Raw genomic sequence first — 23,316 nt, 5'->3', positions numbered from 1 at the left:
GCCCTCACTCTACAGATCCTCTGACCTTCGACCCCCCTCAGATCTGTAGTAACTGCGAGATAGCTTTTGGCAGTGAAGATTCTGTGAAACCCTCTAATCCCAATTCCCCACCTCAAATTTGCCTCAGAGCTGGCTTACTGAATTGCAGATCTATAGCCAAACATGCAGATGATGTCTGGCTTTTACTAGAAGAGCGGGAATGGGATATCCTGTTTTTAACTGAAACCTGGATCAAGGAGGACAACCTGACCTCCATTGCTATTGCAGTCCCTTTAGGATTTAAAATATGCCTCGCCAACCGCCCTGGGACAAAAAGAGGCGGTGGTGTAGCCATTATTTTTAAAGAACATTTAGTATTAACATCTTCAGCCCCCACTACTATTCAAGGAATCGAAGGCCTCCACTTCTGCTTTCAAGTGAGCCCTCAGATATCACTAGCAGGATTAGTGATATATCGCCCCCCGGTCGGGGCAGACCCCAACCTTATCACCCTACTAGATACGATTGTCCAGAGCTCGCTCCTCCACCCCTATTTTATTGTGGTAGGTGACTTCAACATCCACATGGATAAACCCGACTGTGCCATGGCAGAGCTGCTCAGAGCCACATTAAATACGGCCAGTCTTAGACTGATCAATGAGGGCCCTACACACACAGGGGGCCATACTACTGATCTCATCTTCTCTAACATCAAGAATGTCCTGCCTGAGACACCTCTTCCTCTGACATGGTCAGACCACTCACTTGTCCCATTTACACTGAACATGGTGCATGACATCCCTGCTGCTAGCAAATGCTACTTCCTGAAGAGGCAATGGAAAAAACTGACCCCTGATACTATGTGCCCTGTCTTGGCGCAAACCACCCCATCCTTGACAAACAATGCTAATATAGATGCTCAACTCCTCAATGAGTGGGTCGGAAAGATGGTCTCCTCCATTGCTCCAGCCTCCCGGGCTCTATCAAAAAGAGACTCTCCCTCAGCTCCCTGGTTCTCGCAGGAACTTAGGAATGAGAAAGCGGCCTGTAAAAAGCTAGAGAGACTCTGGAGAGCAAACTACGGCCTGGAAGAAAAAAACAGGTATAAGGAAGCTTCCAAAAAACTACGGAAAGCTATCAGAAAAAGTAAAAAACGTTTTTATGCGGATTCGATTCTACAGGCAGAACAATCTAGCAAACAGATCTTCAAAGTGGTACAGTCATTTTTTAAACCAAAATGCATTGAAAGAGAGGTTGTACCCACAGTTACGCTATGCGAGCAAATTTCCGAGTTCTTTGACCAAAAAATTAAAAAGGTGTACGACTCTTTTGGTCCAGTAACAAAAACAGTGAAGCAGGACCTCGCGAATAATGGTGAGCCAGGTGAGACCTTCACCCAGTTCATGTACATCCCCCTGAGTGAGGTAAGGCAAGAACTTATCCGATGCAAATCCGGGTCCCCTGACGACCCTTGCCCAGCTAAATTATGGAGCTCTATAGCGGACTCCGTAGCTCCCACACTTCAACATATCTGGAACTCCTCCATCGCTTCGGGCATATTCCCGGACGTCTGGAAGCATGCTACTCTCCTACCCCTAAAGAAAAAACCAAATGGGGATCCAGAAGACCTCACTAATCTCCGCCCAATATCTCTTTTAGCTGCCCCGGGAAAAATGTTGGAAAAAGTCATACAGCGCCAACTGAGCAAATTTGTAGAAGTAAACAATATCCTACACGAAACACAATCAGGCTTCCGACCCGGCTTTAGCACAGAAACAGCGCTGATTGAGGTAGCCGAGTCAGTAAGGTGGTCGATGGATGCAGGTAACTCAGCAATGCTGGTACTCCTGGATCTGTCGGCCGCCTTCGATACGGTGGACCACGCCAGACTACTCAGCCGGCTGGCTGAGATAGGTATTCAGGATAGGGCGCTGGGTTGGATACACTCCTACCTATCCCAGAGAACTCAAAAGGTGGCACTTGGGACGATCTCTTCTACACCCAAGACCCTCAGCTGCGGAGTTCCGCAAGGGTCGGCCCTCAGCCCCCTTTTGTTCAACATCTACCTGGCTCCTCTCTTTACGTTAATTGCCAACTGGGATGTCAAGGCAATCTCGTATGCCGACGACACCCAGTTGGTATTTCCGTACTCTGAGATGACGTAGGAGTCCTTTTCAAATTTCAAAGGCTGTCTCCAAGACATAGCACACTGGATGAACACAAACAAATTAAAACTAAATGCCAATAAGACCGAAGTCATCTTCTTTGGCAAGGGTCCCACCCCCGCCTCAGAACTCTGGTGGCCGAAGGAGATGGGCCCGGCTCCTTCACCCAGTCACACGGCAAAAAATCTTGGAGTGAGATGGGATGATAACATGTCCTTTACATCCCATATCCAACAAGTCGCCGGATGCTGTCTGAGCAAACTAAGAAATTTCCGAAAAATCCTGAGACTCCTTCCGGAGAGCTGCCGGAAAACGGTTATCCATGCGACTGTCACCTCACGGCTGGATTATGCCAACGGTCTTTACCTAGGCCTCCCAAAATACCTGACTCACAAGCTTCAGGTAGTTCAAAATGCGGCTGCGAGACTGTTACTGCGAATCCCTTTCAAGCAGTCAGTCTCTCCGCATCTTCGATCCCTGCACTGGCTGCCAGTTGCCAGCAGAATAAAATTTAAAGCTCTGACGCTCGCGTTCAGTTCTCTGCATGGCTCTTGTCCACAATACCTGAAAAGCCGCCTCCCAAGATACTCCCAAACCCGCGCACTACGGTCCAACTGCCGTGTTCAATTGGCCGTCCCGCGCACGAGAAAGGCCCGACTAGGCGGTCGGACTTTTTCGGCAAACGTCTCCGCTCTGTGGAACTCCTTACCACAAGAAATCCAACAGGCCCCTTCTGAACCCTGCTTCAAGAAACTGCTAAAAACTTGGCTTTTCACCCAGCCACGCTAGCCTTCCTATCTTTAGCCCCAGGTAATCTGTGTTCTACTAGCGCCGGGACACCTCCTAGCGAGGTAGCTGTTCGCGCTGTATAAAATCCAGTATTATTATTATTATTATTATTATTATTTCTTGAAGCTAATTTACGTTGGCAATGAAGCCTGATGGCGTCTTCAGATTTACCTCTGTGCCTTGAGGGCTCGTCTTCATGATAGTAGGGCTGAGGAGGGGCAGGATGCAGACAGCAATCACCAAAAAAAGGTTTCTCATCCTCTCTCTCTTTGACCTCACAAGTGCAGACAGCAGATTGTACATAGGACGGTGAGGTGTTCAAGAATTTCTGGATGACTGCAGCACAATCAAGACTGCATACATCGGGGTGGCCTCTGTGACATCACCTTCATTCCATTTCCTTTGGTCACAGGTAACTGGAGACAGGTCATTAGGCATGTGTTCGCACGCTAATGGCCCTGTGATTCACAGAGCTTAGAGGAAAAATTATTTTGTCCCTTTGTCTACCCCACCCTTGTCCCCCCCCATTCCGAAATCCCGCACCCCCACATACTTACTACGGCCATGATTCACCAATTGCAGTGATCTGTCCAACTCTCTACTTCTGCTTTATGTGAGAGTTATGCAAAGTGCAGCGTAAATTCTCAAGGTTGCTCTTGCATGGCCTATGCATCAATTCAACGTGGACCACATCAGGCTTTGTCAAGTCACTCCTTTGCTCCAACAGTATCACTGAAGGTGTTCACTGTCTTTTGCAGATATGGGTCATGTAACTTGTTGACAGTGAGTGCTACATTAGGTGGAAAGAGTTCAGAGTTGACCGGCAGGGCTTTGACCCTCATGAAAGACCATAGTTTGGACAGCGAGAAGGGTCCAATCTTTGTCCGGTGAGAAGGGTCCCATCTTTGTCGCTAGCAGTTGAAGGCCTTCTTGAATAAATCTTTAGCGCTTTCTTGTTCTGTTGGCGGTTCTCTTGGGACCTTCAGGATCAAGTAAGGTTCCTGCGTAGTGTGGCACCCGAACGCGGACTGTTCTTTTATCAGGCTCATTTCTTGTGAAGGTGTTTGGTCTAACCAGGTGTGGTTGGCAGGAGTACAGATCCCGTGTAGAGCTGTACTGGGTTGACAATTCTCAGATATTTCAGCCTTTTCCCCAAAAGGGCGTGTCGAGTTTAAACCGCCCTGAGGTTCATTATTATAGCAATCGGGGGCTTCCAGAGCAAGGGTGAGGTGCTTCAGTTCTATGAGATTTTAATTTGTTTTCTTTCTTTGTAGCATTTACATTTTCTTGATTTTGGATCTGGGGATCATTTTCCACACAAAACTGCAGTCTCCCCAAATGCTTCTACTGACGGAGACTAAACCTATTGCAGCTTTTACATTCACAAGTGCTCCCGTCTACTTCAGTCCTAAAGTGCAGCTCTTTCTGGACACACAGCTCTCGCAGTGCAGCTCATCCCACTCCCGGACTCACTCAGAAGTGCCGCTCTTGCGGTGTACACGTGTCCTGTCTGACCTCAGGCTCACCAGTTCTTGCGGTGTACACGTGTCCTGTCTGACCCCTGAGGCTCACAGATCTCGCAGTGCAGTGCAGCTCAGTCCACTCCTGAACTATCAGTCAGAAGTGCAGCTCTAGCTGTGTACATGTCTCCTGTCTGTCCTCTCTGCCGCATACAACTCTTACAGTGTACGTAGGCCCCGTCTCACCTCAGGGTCACACAGCTCTTACAGTGTACATAGGCCCCGTCTCGTCTCAGGCTCACACCACTCTTACAGTGTACGTAGGGCCATCTTGCCTCAGGCTCACACCGCTCTTACAGTGTACATAGGCCCCGTCTCACCTCGGGCTCACACTGCTCTTACGGTGTACGTACGCCCCGTCTCACCTCAGGCTCACACCACTCTTACAGTGTACGTAGGGCCATCTTGCCTCAGGCTCACACCGCTCTTACAGTGTATGTACGCCCCGTCTCTCCTCCGGCTCAGACTGCTCTTACAGTGTACGTAGGCCCCATCTTACCTCAGTCTCACACCACTCTTACGGTGTACACGTATCCTGTCTGACCTCTCAGGCTCACACTGTTCTTACAGTGTACGTAGCCCCGTCTCACCTCAGGCTCACACCGCTCTTACAGTGTACGTACGCCCTGTCTCACCTCAGGCTCACACCGCTCTTACAGTGTACGTAGGCCCCGTCTCACCTCAGGCTCCCACCGCTCTTACTGTGTACGTAGGGCCATCTTGCCTCAGGCTCACACCGCTCTTACAGTGTATGTACGCCCCGTCTCGCCTCAGGCTCACACCGCTCTTACAGTGTATGTACGCCCCGTCTCTCCTCAGGCTCAGACCGCTCTTACAGTGTACGTAGGCCCCATCTTACCTCAGGCTCACACCACTCTTACGGTGTACACGAATCCTGTCTGACCTCTCAGGCTCACACCGCTCTTACAGTGTACGTAGCCCCCATCTCGCCTCAGACTCACACCGTTCTTACAGTGTATGTAGGCCCCCGTCTCGCCTCAGGCTCACACCGCTCTTACAGTGTGCATAGGCCCCGTCTCGTCTCAGGCTCACACCACTCTTACAGTGTACGTAGGGCCATCTTGTCTCAGGCTCACACCGCTCTTACAGTGTGCATAGGCCCCATCTCTCCTCAGGCTCAGACCGCTCTTACAGTGTATACGTATCCTGTCGACCTCTCAGGCTCACACTGCTCTTACAGTGTACGTAGGCCCCGTCTCACCTCAGGCTCACATTGCTCTTACAGTGTACGTAGGGCCATCTTGCCTCAGGCTCACACCGCTCTTACAGTGTATGTACGCGCCATCTCTCCTCCGGCTCAGACTGCTCTTACAGTGTACGTAGGCCCCATCTTACCTCAGTCTCACACCATTTTTACGGTGTACACGTATCCTGTCGACCTCTCAGGCTCACACCGCTCTTACAGTGTACGTAGCCCCCATCTCGCCTCAGGCTCACACCGCTCTTACAGTGTACGTAGGCCCCGTCTCACCTCAGGCTCCCACCGCTCTTACTGTGTACGTAGGGCCATCTTGCCTCAGGCTCACACCGCTCTTACAGTGTATGTACGCCCCATCTCTCCTCAGGCTCAGACCGCTCTTACAGTGTACGTAGGCCCCATCTTACCTCAGGCTCCCACCGCTCTTACGGTGTACACGAATCCTGTCTGACCTCTCAGGCTCACACTGCTCTTACAGTGTACGTAGCCCCCATCTCGCCTCAGGCTCACACCACTCTTACAGGGTACGTAGGCCCCGTCTCACCTCAGGCTCACACCACTCTTACAGGGTACGTAGGCACTGTCTTCCATCAGGCTCACACCGCTCCTCCAGTGCATGCATGTCATATCGGACTTCTCAAGCTCACACAGCTCTTGTGGTGCAACTCCATCTATTCCTGCGTTACTGCTCATCTGCACAGCCTTTGCAGTGTGCACTAGTCCAGTCCGACCTTTGATGCCCTCACAGTGTAAACGAGTCCTGGCTGTTCTCTCAGACTCACACAGCTCTTGCAGTGTAACTCAGTCCACCCCTGCATTACTGCTCAGTTTTACAGCTCTTGCAGTGTGCACCAGTCCTGTCCGACCTCTCTAGCATACACAGACCATCAAGGGTGCACCAGTCCTGTCCGACATCTCTAGCATACACAGACCATCCAGGGTGCACCAGTCCTGTCCGACCTCTCTAGCATACACAGACCATCCAGTGTGCACCAGTCCTGTCCGACCTCTCTAGCATACACAGACCATCCAGTGTGCACCAGTCCTGTCTGACCTCTCTAGCATACACAGCCCTTGCAGTAATAATTGCTGCTTTTCTCTAGGGAGTGCAGTTGGGGCAGTTACTGATCGCCTGTTGGACTGTAAAGACCTCTCCCTTATCACCGACCAGCAGTGGCCTTCTAAATGGACACCTAAATGTTGACTTTGGAGCAACACAATACTATATATTTCCCTCACAGACCATTATACTTTCTCATTAGACATTGTTCATATATATTTCAATAAGCATCAAAAATACAACTGTGATCAGTATAATCATCTCATTATTATTTTATTTTATCAGAACATTTCTTTTCTTTTTTCATCTCATTATTTTATTTTATCAAAAAACGTCTTTTTTTAAAATTATTTTCCTCATGTTTTTCTGTAAAAACACATTTATATATCATTTTTTGGCTTGTAGAATCACAAATGCATTTCTTTTAGACAGTGATTATTCAAATTCGAACATGATACAAAACCAATTTTTAGAATGAAAACACACCAACAAAACACCCCTGGATTAAATTAGATATATACAATCATACCTCAGCCACACCAACTCATCCAATCTCACACCAACTACACTCATACAGTATCCGTACACAGTTGAGTGATCGGTGACATGAGAACCCCTGCCACCAACGAAATTTCAATGCAAGGCACGAGACGCGGCACAAGGTCGACGCGCGTTTCGGAGGGTTCAAGATGTAGGGACCACCTTCCTCAGGACCTTTCCAGATACCTAGCTTTCAGTTCCCAGGGGACATAAAGCCAGTAGGGCAGTATACGTTCAGCTTGATAATGTAGACCGAATCAACATGGATCCCACAACCGGAGTCTATCCAGATCTCCAGTTAAAAGTCTATCTGAGACTTTGGAGCAACACTCTGAAACCATCATTTTTCTCTGGGCGGAATCCCACCTAGCTTTTGGTTGGTCGATTTCTGTGTTTTAACAGTATTTTCGTGTGTTGTGACATTTCCAGAAGATGCTGAGCAGTCTGGTTTGGATTATCCTTGGCAAACAGGGCCAAAGAAAATCTAGGACAAAGAGCACAGAGATCCTAGACTCATTTTCTTTCTGCCTGCCACTATGGAACCACTGATTGAGGTGTGTGAAGTACCCCAGAGTATGGATTGAGGCTGAATGCTGTATGAGATAAGCGGATTATTGCCCAAACTACCCTCACGATAAATGTGCCCTTTGTGGCTCATGTTATTTTAAATGTAGTTTCTTACCGGATATGCTCTATAAAAGTGCTTCCGGACATAATTCTGCTACATAATGAATGCGTAATCCCTTGGTAGGCTTTAGGATCATATAACTTTATACGTATAGGTTCGAGATACAGCCTGGTTTGAACTTGGTTTATTTCATTGCAACTACTCTAATGCAGGTCACTGAGGTTTTCTCATGAAACCGTTATAAGTAACTTTGCCAAGGGGTCAAAAATGCGATTGATCTATTTAGTGTTGATGGTCATTTTGCTCCAATGCTCTAGCATGTAAACTTGGGTTTTTCACCTAAAAACATGCTTGCTTTGAAGTTACAATGTACACAATTACAGAAATTGATACATGCTTCTTTTACTTTTAGGTGTCCCCTGTTCCTCTTTTGCCCTGATGTTGACCCTGTCCTAAGAAGTTAAGTTAAGGGGTTGAAACGTCGACATTCACATATGTGAACTGACTTTAATATTTGATAGTGGTTTTTGATACTCACATCATGAGTGCCTTGCATAACAATATACCACCGAAGTTTTAAGGCAACTCAATGATCCAATCTGCTATCGCAAGATTGGAAAGGACCCAACAGTGGAACTGCAGAACCAACTATTCCCCCTAATTAAGGACGGATTCGAACAAGGTTTTTGGGGCCCTAAAGAATTGGAGTTCTTGCAAAATAAACACCCAAAGGTACCTTTGTTTTACATTTTGCCTAAGGTCCATAAAGATCAGATCAAGCCCCCAGGGAGACCCATCGTGGCAGGATGTAACTCCCTACTTGAACCAATTGCCAAATATGTTGATTGTTTTGTAAAACAATTCATGGCCCACGTATCTTCGTATCTACAGGACACAACGGATTTCATTAATAAACTGGAAATGGTGGAATTCAATCAAGGGAGCGACATACTGGTCACACTAGATGTTACCTCCCTATACACCCAAATACCCCAGGATGAAGCAGTGGCAGTGCTTACCCACTTCCTGGAGTTAAGACCAAGGCCTGTGCAAGTACCTACTAAATATTTGGTGGATTTAGCATCCTTCGCCTTGAAAAAGAACTACTTCTGTTTTGGGAAAGACTTTTATCTCCAAGTTAAAGGAGTAGCAATGGGGTGCACATTCGCCCCTGAACTGGCGGTATTATTTATGTCATTGTATGAAGACACGTATGTCCATAACAATAATCCATTTAAAAAGCACATTGGAACGTGGCTACGTTTCATAGATGATGTGTTTATGGTATGGACAGGAGGAGAAGAAAATCTCAGATTATTCTACAACTGGCTGAATGCGAGAACACCGGACATTAAGTTCAGCATGTCCCTCTCTGAGAAGACAATATCATTCTTGGATGTAGAAGTATTTCCATCTGAAGGCAAATTAGCTATATCACTATTTATAAAACCAACTGACCGCAATAAGGCCCTCCTCTTTTCTAGCAACCACCAGAGGAGCCTAAAAGAATATTTGCTGTATGGTCAATTTCTACACGTGCGTAGGAATTGCACATCGAATGAAGATTATAAGTTCCATGCCACAAATTTGGTGTCCAAACTGTGTGATCGTGGGTACCCAAGAAAACTGGTGCGGAACTCAATGAAACGGGTGAGATGGACCCCAAGAGAGACCCTCCTTGATCGACGGAATAAACCCCAGTTAAAACGCCAGGTATGTGTGACAACCTTTTGTCCAAATGCCAACAAATTGAAAAAAATTATTGGACAAAATTGGCATCTGGTCAAAAACTTAGGCAAAAGCCTGAATCAGCCTCCCCTTTTTGCATTCAAAAAGGAAAACAGCATCGCCAACCATGTAGTGAGAGCGACAACCGTGAGAGAAACACAACCTTCTATACGACAAATGATGGGTTTAACCCCCATCATTGGACACCACAAATGTGGCACGTGCATGTGTTGTGACACCACGATAGAAGGCGCCTTATTCCAACACAAAGGCATTTCGTGGAAACACGATACATTCAGTAACTGTAAGTCTAAGTATGTGATCTATGGGATCTTTTGCCCATGTGGACTCCTATATATTGGGAAGACCAACCAAGAGATCTGCCAGAGAATCTCCCAATATAAGTCAAGGATAAAAAACAAAGTAGAGACAGCACCATTGGTAAACCATTGGACTAGATTGAATCATCAGATTAGAGATTTGAAATGGACCATCATCTCAAAAGTGGAACGAGATCCACGCGGAGGAGATTGGGATTCAAAAGTATCTAAAAGGGAGGCACTCCTCCATTGTTAAGTTTGATACGGCCGCCACAGGTCTGAATGAATTGTCTGAAATTTATAAACTCTAAACTCCCCCTGTTTCATTTATCCCCAGCTTTCTTTTCTAGCATTCAAACATGAGTTGCTTGCTAATCTCTGCATTCTGGATTAATGCACTAGCATGAATGTACATCCCCCTTTTTTACATACATGGACCGTACTTTCTGGTTTCACACATGCTAAGGCACTTTATATTTCAACTCGCGCCCCAGCCGCTTATGGTCCAGACCCTGTCAATCACCTCCCCCAAGGGGCGTGTTCCCCTTGTCATTAGACTGTTAAAACGGCAGGTTCCCGCACTTCAGGAGCAGACATCGACTGCGCATGCTCGAGGGACCAGTGCTCCTCGAACGCCGACCGGTTACGCCAAGAGATTTCGTTCTACTCTGTTAAGCCTTTGAACATTGCTGATGTTTTCGTGTGTATCCGAGAAGCCCTAGCTGCTCTTGAAACACTTTATCCCTCTGATTCCAGCATTGGATCAGACCCCGTCAATCGCCTCCCCTTGACTTCAGACTGTTAAAACTGCAGTCCGGGAGCAGATATCGACTGCTCATGCCCGAGGGATCAGTGCTCCTCGAAACGCCGACCGGTTACGCCGAGGGACTTTGTCCGACTCTGGTAAGCCCCCGAACATGTCGTTGCTTTAATGTATACCTGAAAGGTCCTAGCTGCCCTTTAATTACTTTACCCCTCTCATTCCAGCAGTGCTAAAGGCCAACTGCTTCGCCTTTCAATAATTCACCATGTTATTATTCTCACAATTTGTGTTACATGTAATGGATTTTTGTATGTACTAAGCTATAAAAATAAGAAAAAAATTAATTTCAATACAAAAGTTGATACAAAAAACAATAAAATATTGGAATGTATCAATATATATTTTCAGTGTCAGTTTAGTCATTAGCGATTAGTTTTCCTTCTCTTTAGTTCAACAGGCACAAAACCCGGTGCAACTTTGTCCTCTTTCCTCACAAATAGATATTGCCTAGACAGACTAAATGTTCTATGCACACTGAACCCGATTTTCTTTTCCTGTTCATTTCTTTCTCCTAACTTTATAGGAGTCTTCTACACTGCACCAGTTTTTTCTTCCTACAACATATGAGGGTAAGCTGTGTGTATTCTTGGTGGATTAGTGCTCGTTAGTGTTCTTGCTTTCTTTAAACAGCCCACATATAGGTTTTTGTTTTCTTTCTGTTTTTCAGAACATTCTTGGCCCTGAGGAGAATCCTTCTTGACTCACAGGGATTCGAAACGCGTAGGCCTCTTTCTTGTGGTCTGCCCTTGTCATTCAAGTGTTGATTTGTACCGCACTTGTGTCTATTTCCAGTACACAAAACCTTTATAAAATGTCTTTGATAGAAATTACTGTCACGAATCAATCGGAGTGTACTGTTTTTTAGAATTTGTTGTGAATTTTTTGTTGAATAGAGAGCAGTCCCCTTTACTTCCCACACTGGTACACTGGTCCTTCCAGATTGTGCGGAGTATCTTTTATGAATGTGTGAATGTGAGCGGAATGACTGTGATATGTCTGACTAGTGAACGTGTGTTTGTGATTTTATCGTGCTGTGTCCAATTCTTCTACATGCATTCGCAATACTTTGATTGAAATGATGCACTAAGTATCATATGTTGCATTTTATTTTTCATATAGTTGAATAAATAGCTATTGATTAGCATTACCCAGCTTTGAATTGATTTTCTTCCCTGGATGTCATTTAGTGTATGAAATTATCATATCAGTTTTGGCATATCCTTTTGTTATGTTGTTGCATAACAATCAGTCACATGTATATATCTGTGTATATAGCACAAGTGCGCCGTTTTCACTCTATTCACTCTCACTGCACCGTGACTTGTTGGGAGCACCCTGTCTTTTGAGAAATGTATATTTTGTGTCATGTTAATATGATCCGTTTTTGGTATTACATGAGCGCAATTGACAAAATAAATGCACGTATTGCATAACCAAATAACTCGTATAGGAGTTTCTTTACAACAACATTGCCCTGGAAGTCCAAGGCTACACTTCCCCCATAGGGACCCCCTTTGTTGATAATAACAATGAACTACGACTTATCAGTTCCTGATTTTAGCTACCCTTTTCTTTCACATAAATGAAGGCATATTTTATTTTTTACCTTCTAGTGCAGGACATTGAATTTTTTATGTGTTATGAATGAGTTTTACTGAATCTGAATTCCAAACCTGCTGCTATCTCTTGCAGTAAACCTCCACTGCCTGACTGCTCTACGATTGGAGAGGCAGGTGTAGAAAGGGAGTACATTGGGTATTCAATGGGACTGCAATAGTAACTGGGGCCCTGGAACACTGGTGGTAAATTACGATACCCACTAACCTCCTATATATTACCAGTGAGTTTTCCGGAGCACAGAGGACAGGCCTCGCAGTGACTCAATCCGCATTAGAACTGCGATGTAAATGATGGATGGCCCATCACTCTGCTGGGGCTCCCTAATGTAAACCCAGATTTCTGATCTGCAAAATCTATGCGATTCCAGTCCTGGGCTCCTCAAAAAAGTCTTGAACCTCACTCCTGGCCGGCTGCAGCCACTCCTTGCTCCCTTAGCTCATCTACTGGACCTAAGCACTCGAGATGAGAACATTGAAGTGAGTTAGAAATGTTAAAATGTCAAGCAATTGTATATTTATATTACATTAAGTTTTTGCTTGTACAAACCAGCTCTTTTCTTCCTGACGTATACTGTTTCTGTTCTCCTGGACAACATATTTAAATTAATGCTGTTCATTGTGTACTTCATGATGTTTTATTGCATTAAGTATTGAGGTTTTAATATTTCTTCAATAAACTTACTTTTGAACTGGAGAAATGTTAAAATGCTGACTGAAACGTGATACGTCTGGCTGAAATTCGTTGTTTGTTTCGTGCAAACACTGATGTACTTAAACTGCTGGGGATAGAGATGGGATGAGTCTAGAATACGGGGCTTGGAAGGAGACGAGGCCATCAGCCCAGGAGGATGAGATGAGTACAAGAACATACCATAATATAGTTACAATTGATATACAGAACACTTCAGACTGAATGAGCCCTTCCTGCTTCAGTTTTGTGATCCACGTGAAAAAGGCTCCTTTCTGCAAAAGGATGAAAGGCTGTGTTTGAACAAGTGACCTCCTCCCTCATCCACGTTGCTTTAAAACTAGGCACTTGCCCCAGGCCTACATTTTTAGGTCAAGGAAGAAGTTCAATGAAATATCTGGAGATTGTCTAACGACTGTGAACTGCCAGGGAAAGGTCACACACAAAGAGCCATTTTGAGAACTGCTGCGATGTTTTGGCTGTGCTAGCCGACCTCACAACTCACGCCAATGCGTTTTTATAAAAGGGTAAATCCGCGGGCATAACTATTTAGCAATTATATTATTAGAGACTGTTTTTCGCGTCACCGGTAGCCCGATATAATGACTTTAGTGCGTGCCTCGCGCCGGCTCCTCGAGCTGCGTTTACAGTGGCGTTTGGCACGCGCCCCGATATGTGATCCCTCCTCGCACCTGCACATCAATAGCAACTAGGAAACCGCGCGCTTTTCTCCCGCAACGCTGTAATTGCCAATTTGTCGGTGTAGGGACTTGTGCGGGGCCGCGCCCGCGGGGGCGGGTGACATGCCGCCCCTGCCGCTGCGCTCACAAGCCGGGCTGCAGGTAGCCGCCGTGGCACGGTATCGAGCGCTGCGGCTCCCGGAGACGACGGAAGAGGATTGGTTATCGATCGTCGAGCCATCACATCGTGTCTGCGCGTGAGGGGGGGATGGATTCCTTCTGCTGACTCTGAGCGCGCTGCTGCGCCACGGCCCCTCGGCAGCCCTCCTCAGTGGGACCCAGCGCTGAGGACGGACCGGCCGCGTCCGAGCGATGGCTGCTGCGTGACTGCGGGTGCCTGGCTCGGCCACACTCCCCGGCTCCGAGCGGCGGGCCGTGTCTGACTGCAGGGGCCCGCTCTGCCTTCCTTCCGTCCCCGGCTCCCAGGGATGGAGAGCGCGTGACGACGGGTGTCTGCTCAGAGTCCCCACTCAGACACCGAGCGATGGATCGCGTCTGACAGCAGGTGCACGCCGACTCGGTCCTTTCGAGGAATCCACCTTCGCACTGGTATCTTCCACCGCACAAGGTCAGAGACGCCTCGAGGATGCGATGTGCAGGGTCCCATTTAGACCTATTTTACAGGTGTTGCAAGATTGAAAAATAAGGTGTGGGTGCGCTTGTTTTCCTGCTGCTAAACGGAATGTTTTTAAGGTGCTGGATAAGATAGCTCTGTGGGCTAATGAGCCTCCCGCGGACCAGCCGTGCAGTGCGTATTTTTTTATTGAGCTCCACGACCCCCTCTCGCTTATACACTCTTAAATGAAGAAGACTTGGAATATTGGCTAATATGTTGCCCCCTATAATTAAACACACCGCTGATGTTTTAGTTAAAATCTCTGCACTCGCAGGCAGTTTTCCACATTGCCTTTTACATGTAAGACGCATCTCTGTGGGCTCAGCACACGGCGAACACATTTCCTCCAACAGCAGCTATTTTTGTAACAAACAGGATGCCTGTGGAGTAGAACAAGCATAGAGAGGTCCCTGCAATGGTTTGTTAAATGCCATTTGTTTGGCTTAATATATATAAAACTAAAGGCAGTTTAGGGGGTCCAGCAATGTGCAAAAATTCCTTAACAGAAAGAGACCATCTCACACGCAAACCTTGTAGAGGCAGGGATTCAAGTGAGAGAGTTTATGTCCTGTGCAGTTATTGCACAGAATGTTTTCGTTGAAGAGAAATGCTCTGGTCTGGCTTTTCCTGTTAGGATTTGAGTTTCTTGCAGAGCTAGGGTAATTGCTTTGATTGAGTAGTTTAGCAATACGCAGGTGTGAAAAGTGGTGTGGAGGGCCACAGACCCCCTTCAGGGCGCCTCCTTTCAGCTCAAGGCCTATGAATATCTGTGTTAGTAGAGTCAGAGGGGTGTGTAGGGGTGGGTGGGACATCACTGCCTCCGCAGTCGTGGCGGGGTCATCATTTTGCTATACCCCACTAGCAAGAAAGGCTTCCTGGTGTTTCAGCCCTTAGATCTGTGTGTGCCCGTTTAGTCTATACCCATTGACATTTTATAGTGCCGTAGACCATAGTGTTAGTGTGTAGGGTTGCAGCATTTTAAAGGGGATTCTCTGCTCTCTGGTGAGTCCGTGTGGGTCTTTCAGAGCAGGCTCTGCAGTGCCACACGTCATAGTTACAAGATACATTGTCTCTCTCTTTTCCATACTAGAAGTGGAGATGGTGTGCTTTAAGAAAAGGTCAATCTCAGTGACACTACAGTAGTTCACTTATGTGGGGCTCGTTGTAGATTAGCTACTCCAGCATGATTGGGTATGGAAACCATATGTGACTGTGTTGACGTGTAGCAGGCAGTATAGGCCTGACTAGAGCAGCTCTCTCCGGTTGCAAACTTTTATTTTTTGCAATTGGTCCTCGGCCTAGTGTGGCCTAGTGTGTTTGTGAAATTTTAGTGGTGACAAGAGTAGTTCAATGTACCCAAGTGTGCACCTACAGTTCACCTCATTAAGAGATCGTTAATCCTGATTTGGGATTTATTTACTGGCCGGATTTGGATTACAAGACCTGCAGTAATTGCACTGATAGCCTGGGGACTCCATTTGCTAAAAGAAGGGAGAGTTTCCAGAAAAATACTGAGGAAAAAATCTAGATTTACCTGCTGAATAGGGACATCAGTTACTGATTCCCACAATGATTCCTCCCTTCTAAGGTGGACCTTGTGACTGCTTGTAATCTCCAGTGACACTGTGTATGCGTGTGCTATGTCTGTTGCACGAATCAGCCGAAAGACAGTGGCGCGCTGTATTGGGTCAAAGACTGTCATAAAGTCAACCAGTGACAGCACGTTGACGCTACCCAGTGGTATTGGTAACTCCTGGGGGGGAATTGCCATGCCTCACTCTGGCCACTTGTAATGGATCACTATTGAAGAGAACTCTGGTAACCTCCAGGCAGAGGAAGCTCTCCTGCAGCCATCTTAAGACATGTTGCAGACATTTTGCGATGATCCTTTTGACTTGAGGAAGCAACTGATGCTACTGTTCGAAGAGCCAGGTCTTGAGGAGTCTCCTGAAGGTTAGAAGGTCTTCGGTCTGCCGTAGGCGGATGTGCAGGGTGTTCCACGTCTTGGCGGCGAGGTGGGAGAATGATCTGCCGCTGGCGGTCATTCTTCGGATGCGGGAGACGGTGGCGAGGGCGTGGTCTGCGCTGTGGAGCGAAGCTGGCGGGCGGGGGTGTAGAGGCTGAGTCATCTGTTGAGGTACGCTGGTCCGGTGTTGTGGAGTGCCTTGTGTGGGTGGGTGAGGAGCTTGAAGGTTATCTTCTTGTTGATGGGGAGCCAGTGCAGGTCCTTTAGATGGGGTGTGATGTGGTTGCGGCGGGAGATGTTGAGGATCAGGCATGCTGAGGCATTCTGGATGCCCTGGAGTCGTTTCAGGAGTTTGGCCGGGGCTCCCGCGTAGAGTGTGTTGCCATAGTCCAGTCTGCTGCTGACGAGGGCCTGGGTGATCGTCCTTCTAGTTTCGGTGGGGATCCACTTGAAGATCCTGCGAAGCATGCAGAGGGTGTTGAAGCAGGAGGAGGAGACTGCATTCACCTGCTTTGTCATGGAGAGTGTGGAGTCGAGGATGACCCCTAGGTTTCGTGCGTGGTTGGTGGGTTTAGGGGTGCTCCTAGTGCCGTCGGCCTCCAGGAGTCATCCCAGGCCGAGGGGGTGGAGCCGAGGATGAGGACCTCTGTCTTTTCTGAATTCAGCTTCAGTCAGCTGTTCCTCATCCAGTCCGCGATAGCCTTCATTCCTTTGTGGAGGTTGGTTTTGGTGGTGTGGGGGTCCTTGGTGAGCGAGAGGATCAGCTGGGTATCTTCGACGTAGGAGATGATGTTTAGGTCGTGCTGTCGGGCGACGTGGGCTTCAACAAAAACAAGTCCCAATTTGGGAGACATTGGAGAGAGTCCTTGGGACCACAATTGAGGCCACTTACCATTGATTCAGTCCTCTTTCACGCCCCTCTTATTGACTATTTTAAGAAAGTTTCAAAACGCCCTTTGAGTCAGAAAGAGTATTCTGCCGTGTTAAATGCTTATGTAAATAGTTAAAAGGCATTCTGCAGTAACAAGCCCTGTGCGTTTGTGAATCGCAGGCTTTGCAATTGCAAAATATCTTTAACATCAGGCTCCACAATTCGAAATGATTTGAGAGAATGAATCGAGCAGCATGAAAAGAGAAGCATTACCTGTTGGCTCAAACTCACTTGAATTGTAGGCTCACCCGAGAAACCTATAATAAAGAACTAGACTGCTAACCTAACCAAAATAATGTGCCTGCATGAGCACCATGCTGCTGGGCGCACCGGTCTGCTAATCCTGCAGCATGCTGTATTTGTAGCTGAACTCAGTGTTTCTAATCTGCTACTGATTACAAAAGAACACAAAGCCCCTGTTCTATTTCACTCACTTCGGGAAAGTGTCTGGATGCGTGCTTCTGAGATTATTAGAGTCTTTATTGTATTCGAATAAAAAAGGCGCTTTCGTCTTCATATTTGTACTGGCATTGCTGTTTTACAACAAACGGGAACATTTAATGCTTTTGCTAAATATATCGATTATAAGCTTAATTACAAATTTTATCTGCTATCCTTATCAGATTGTGAAATGGTACTAAATACCTCAAAAAAGGTATTGTGCATTTGTTATGCATTGCTATATGCAATAAACAACGTGCAGTGAATGGTAAAATAAAACTAACTTAATTAACCCAAGCCACGTTTCTTTATTGTTTGTCCCAACCATGCAGCAAAGACCAGTCTATTTTAAAATGTCATATTTCATTACATTTGAACGCAGTTATTAACAAGGTGCACAAAGTGTCTATTTATAGATAGCACAGTTGTAAGACAGTGTTAATGTTGATTTCCACATACCAGTAAGTCACCGGTCCAAAGAACCTCTTTCTGGTTCTTTTTCTTTTACCCTTGTTCTCTCTTTCCCTCTTTATCTCTCCATCTCCCACTTTCTCTCTTTCCTTCCCCCATTCCACCTATCTGTAGGCTCCATAACTCTCATAACCTGGTCTTCTATCTACCCCCACTGTTTTTCTCTCGGGTTCCCTTTTCCCCACTACCCATTTCTCACCCAATTTCCCCATTGTTCCCGAAGTTAAAATAAAGGTGAAGAAAACACAACTTTATAAGGCTTCAAATTGACCATTCAGCCAGTGTATCAGTTTCCTCTACACTTACATATGCTGCTAAAAATGTGCCAATTCAAATCAATTACAAGTCAATTCGGGTGTCATTAGGCCGAGGACCAAACACCCATCTCACATTACCATAAGATGAACCTCTCTGATTATAACCCTTAGTCTAATGTTTTTAACCATGTTTCGAGCTAAGTGCCATAAGGCTTGCCTATCCCTAATACATTGCAGGGGCATCAGTTGTTCCGGAGTGAGTTTCAAGCCTTTAGAGAAGGTTGGTGTGATTGGCAATCTTATATGCCATATACTTTTGTAGTAAGACCAAGGATGTTTGTTTTGGTATTCCCAAAAGTTGTAGGGTGCATTTCTCTAAAATTGAGAGAAATTTGAGTTTTCACCACCACAGTCTGAAATCTGGTTGCCTAATTAATGACATCCTTATCACTTTCAACACATCAAAGTCCGACTGCATGTGATCCTTACTGACAACTATATTAACATACTTTAATGGCACAGTATTGCTCTGAGATGTCAACACCATCAATGTCTCTAGTACTGGTCTTGGTGCTGAACAGCCACAGGTCAATCAAAAGGTTGTTTCAACAGGGAAGTCCGAGCTTGAGTCCGTTTTTCAAGGCCTCCATATTTTTTTGTGTACTTTTTTTCGTACTCTGTAAAATAGCAAAAAGTAAAAATATTGACACCAAACAAATAGCCTTAAATTATCTTTAGTTCCCAATGGGTGCAGTCATAAAATAAAAAAATGTCCTGAGATACCAGGGTTACAGAGGACCTTGCAGATTTGGTTAAGGGGTCCTGAAGGCCTTCTGAAAATAATGTCTCTGGATCTACCAGTCATAGTTTAGAAATTCCAATGTTCTGGGAAATTGTTGGATCATTCTTGCTCACGAACATTACAACCAGAACTTCAATCTGCTACATATTTAGAGTCTTTGATCAAGGTCAGTATACTTTAGTGCCAATAGCTTTATCTGGGCCTATGTCAGGAGTCACTGAATCTTAAAAGTTACATTTGTTGAGGATCAACAGGTGACTTTCTGATTTTTTTCCCCCAGTGCCATCGTAGGAGGATAGCTCATTGGGTTTGTGGGGGTCAGGATCTTCCGTATAGACCAAGTCTGGAGTCTAAGGGGGAATGATTGCTAGATCTATTTGCAGACTGCCAAGGTCAGATGAAGTATAATAAAGGTATGCTCATGGACAATTTTCAAGTATCAATCTGAGTCAATGCACAGTATTTGGTCCTTCTGTGCACAGTATTTGGTCCTTCTGTGCAGTGCTAAGTGAGATAGGTTTCTATTTGAAGTGTCCCTTGAAAAAGGTTTCTACTTGAAGTGTCCCTTGAAAAAAGTTATCATTGGTGCTTGAGAATTTGCCCACTCTGGTGATTTATTAATCGGCACTTCTGGCTGTTGGTCCTCGTGTCCTGCCGAGGGCCCTCTTGCCAGTAACCGGAACCATGGGGTGTTTATGGAGGGGTCCGCTCATGCCCTCTTAGATTTGCCTGGTGTGCTTTAATCCTCAGACAAAAAGTCAAACACACTCTGCAGGTTAAAAATGGACTTCATTGAAAGGGAGGATGTTTGGTAAGCATTGCTTATTATCTGCAATACACTAGGAACAATCCTATGGCAACATTACTTTGAGTTAACCATACACTACATCATCTACACAATTATGTCACAATACATTCATGTGCTTGTCTCGATTTGTTTATACCATAAAGTGGATTTGAAAAAATCAAGGAGAAACTATTCATATAATCATTTTATACATTTACCCAATTTCCACAAATGGGGATGTCCTGGGGTAGTTTTTTTAAAGTCCCTTCTCACTCTTTTATTTAATGTAGGTAAGCACATAGTTTTGGGATAAATTAATTCAAGCCGTAAAAGTTTTTTGTCCCACCATACAAAAATATCCATAATTCAAATACACGTTCCTATAATGAGTTTGCTTCCAATTACGTTTTGACATGTTTCGGCCTAAAAATTCCTTAGAAGGAATCTTCAGGACAAACTGAGGAACCTGTGGTAGATGGCCAGTGGCGCCTGTTCCAGAACAGAGTCCAAGCCTCAGAATTGGGTCAAAGACCACTGCCTAGGTAGAATGATCAAAAGGAGAAAGTTCGTTCTGTGAAAGTGTACCCAAGCATGGTACATAAAAATCAAGCTAGTGGACTCCATCAAAATAGTTTCTGTCCCTGTGTGTGTTTGAGCCTGGAGACCACTCCTTTCACAAATAAAGTACAGTTCTGGAATTACAGCCTCACCAATGGCCGTAGCGGTGCTTGTTGGGGGGCGGGGGGGTACTTGGATCAGGGGCTTCTAATACACAGGTACTAGGGTATTTGTGTGATATCCTAGATTAGCGTGTTGAACCAAGAAGCCCTACCATCAATCTGCCCGCATCTGTGAGTTTTCTTGGAGTTGGGAGGATTTCTTACTAGATAAGTAACCATCTGGGAAAATGGGTAGGGAGCGAAAAACAAAGATTCCCTACGCATACCATGGCACTTGAACTAGCACTTCTGCAGCCCAGACACGTGTGTTAGTTGTTCTGCAGCAGAACAGTGGGAATTGACTTTTTGTTCAGCTTCGCCAATTCTCTGGGCTCACAGGGGATACCCCAAGCATAACTAGTCTAATCTTCAAAAAACACTCTGAGCAGTCAGGCACAGTCGCCATTTTTGCGATAAATCTCACCATGTTCAGTTCCAGTCTTGGTAGAACGCGTAATTTGCAGCATAACTTCCTAGATCTAACCGCACAGGTGCCTCATTCTTAGCAGACACTATACTATGCTAATGAAGAGTGTCAGTGAAGAGTTGAGGGGCATGTGTGTGTCTGTTGAAGGTGTCTAGTTTCAGATATGAGAAAAGAGTGAATCTTGAAAGCCTTGAGTCTAGTGAGGAAAGAAATAAGAGAATCTTAGGTAGGATATCAGTGAAGCGATGTGGACCTTTTGTTGGTTGAAGGATATCTAGCCCAAACAGGCAATAAATAACCAATTTTATTGCAAAGATATCCGTAAAAAAAAATGATTAACAAGTGAGACTCTATTAAAGTGTGTCAATATAGACCATCAGCAGTTAGATGTTACCCTTAAATAATATCATTCATGAGAGGTATGGAATACGTTACAGCCTCCTGATGAGTTCAACAAATAGGGATTGGAATGAGTAAAAAGACCAAATTCCATCAGCCCATAGAGATGAACAAGGAGGGATATATATTTAAAAAAGTCCTTTACGGACTAAGAATTTGTTACATTCTATTGATATTTGAGGTCAATGTAGCTGAGAATGCATATGGCTATCATTGCTTCTGTCTAGTTAGTCTGAAAATTAATTGGGCTTCAACAGCATCAGTTAGCACTGTGCTAGTAGTTATGTGTCACTGAGCTGCCCAGGATTGGACGGGCACTGAAAACAGGCCAAAGCACCAAAATAAAAAGGATCCACCTCATTAGTGATTAGAAAGCTAAATAAAAGTGGTCCATGTTTGCAAATTGAGGCAGTTTTCAACACCTAAAGGCACACTGTAGAAGTGTTTTACAAGTTACCGGAAGACTGCATGGATTTGAGGTTGCTGCAGGCCGTGTTTGTTTTTATATCGGGGAAATCAACAGTAAAATCCTGCCCAGCAGATGATAAAACAGGCACATGAACAGCCAAAACACTAGCCCACACAATGCCCTGTCAAACCTGACAGTCAGGCCTGATCACCCTTTAGGCCAATCCCATCCTGGACCTGCCCAAGGCAAAACAGATCAGTTGACTGGGGGTGAGTGTTTGATTTGCTCAAACGCTCCGTCCATCGTCCCCTTTTGAATCTCTTTGTTCGCCCTAAATTGGCAGGGTATGCTCAGACGTGAGTCCCTTGCTCACTTTGCCACTGGATTCAAGCTAGCCTGCCTGATGACGGCTGTAATTCCAGAAACCGGTCCCAGGATACTTGTTTCTGGTCCAGGGAAGACATGGCTTTAGCAGTTCGGGCTGGACTGTTCCCATGAGGCACAGGGTCAGACTGATTTGCATATGGCCATGTCTGAACTGAGGTGGCGGAGTGAGCTAAAGAATGGTGATGGATTAAACCCAGATCAGTTGACTGGGGGTGAGTGTTTGATTTGCTCAAACACTCCGTCCATCATCCCCTTTTGTATCGCAAGGCAAAACAGAAACAACACATCTTGGTTGCCTGTTATTTGAAGGAAGGTGCAATGCAGAGGACCAGAAGACCATCAGGAGTGACACATATAGATATGGTCCTAAAAACACTAAACTAGACTAAAATTATAATCCTATACAGACCGACATTTAGAACAAAATAAAAGCAGGACATAGGAGCAATGAGTATGGAAACCACTTCATTTGTGTTGGTGGTGGGGGGGGGGGGGGGTGCAAGAAAAGGGACCATTTCTTCTATTAGCAGCCTATGGTTTTGGCAGGTCACTAATGGTCCCAATGAGACACAAAATAGACCCGACAACAAAACAAAAGTGACTTACGTTTGTGAATTAGATAGCTAAAGAAAAGTGGCACTTTTGCAAATCGGATTCGCTTTTAACTTGCAACAACACCCTATCTGCAAGATAGATGGGTGACTCCGTGCATCTGCGCTTGCTGCAGGCAAATTTTTGCGCTTATAGGAGAGTACAACAGCAAAAACTTGCTCACAAAACCATAAAACAATCACCCAAGCAGCCTAAAAACTAGCCCACGCACTGACCTGTCAGACCAGTTTCTAGCTCAGCCAGATTTCGCTATCGGCCAGTCAGACTCTGGCCT

At 45.6% G+C, this 23,316-nt stretch overlaps 1 protein-coding gene across 4 annotated transcripts in view; it reads left to right on the top strand.

The window, feature by feature from the left end:
* The window catches only part of LOC147710549 (uncharacterized), a 493,247-nt gene that overhangs the window by 88,499 nt on the left and 381,432 nt on the right, over window positions 1–23,316 (top strand). Inside the window, exon 1 of one of the 4 annotated variants that reach the window (XM_086921211.1) lies at window positions 14,251–14,386. The exons of the other annotated variants lie outside the window; for them this stretch is intronic. The gene's annotated coding sequence lies outside the window, so the exon portion shown is untranslated. Of the gene's footprint in view, window positions 1–14,250; window positions 14,387–23,316 lie in introns of those variants that run through there. 4 annotated transcript variants of the gene reach the window in all.

The sequence above is a fragment of the Lissotriton vulgaris genome, chromosome 5 (genome assembly GCF_964263255.1).
Source record: "Lissotriton vulgaris chromosome 5, aLisVul1.2, whole genome shotgun sequence".
Classification (NCBI taxonomy): Eukaryota; Metazoa; Chordata; class Amphibia; order Caudata; family Salamandridae; genus Lissotriton; species Lissotriton vulgaris.
This window is presented reverse-complemented; position numbering and strand designations above follow the sequence as displayed.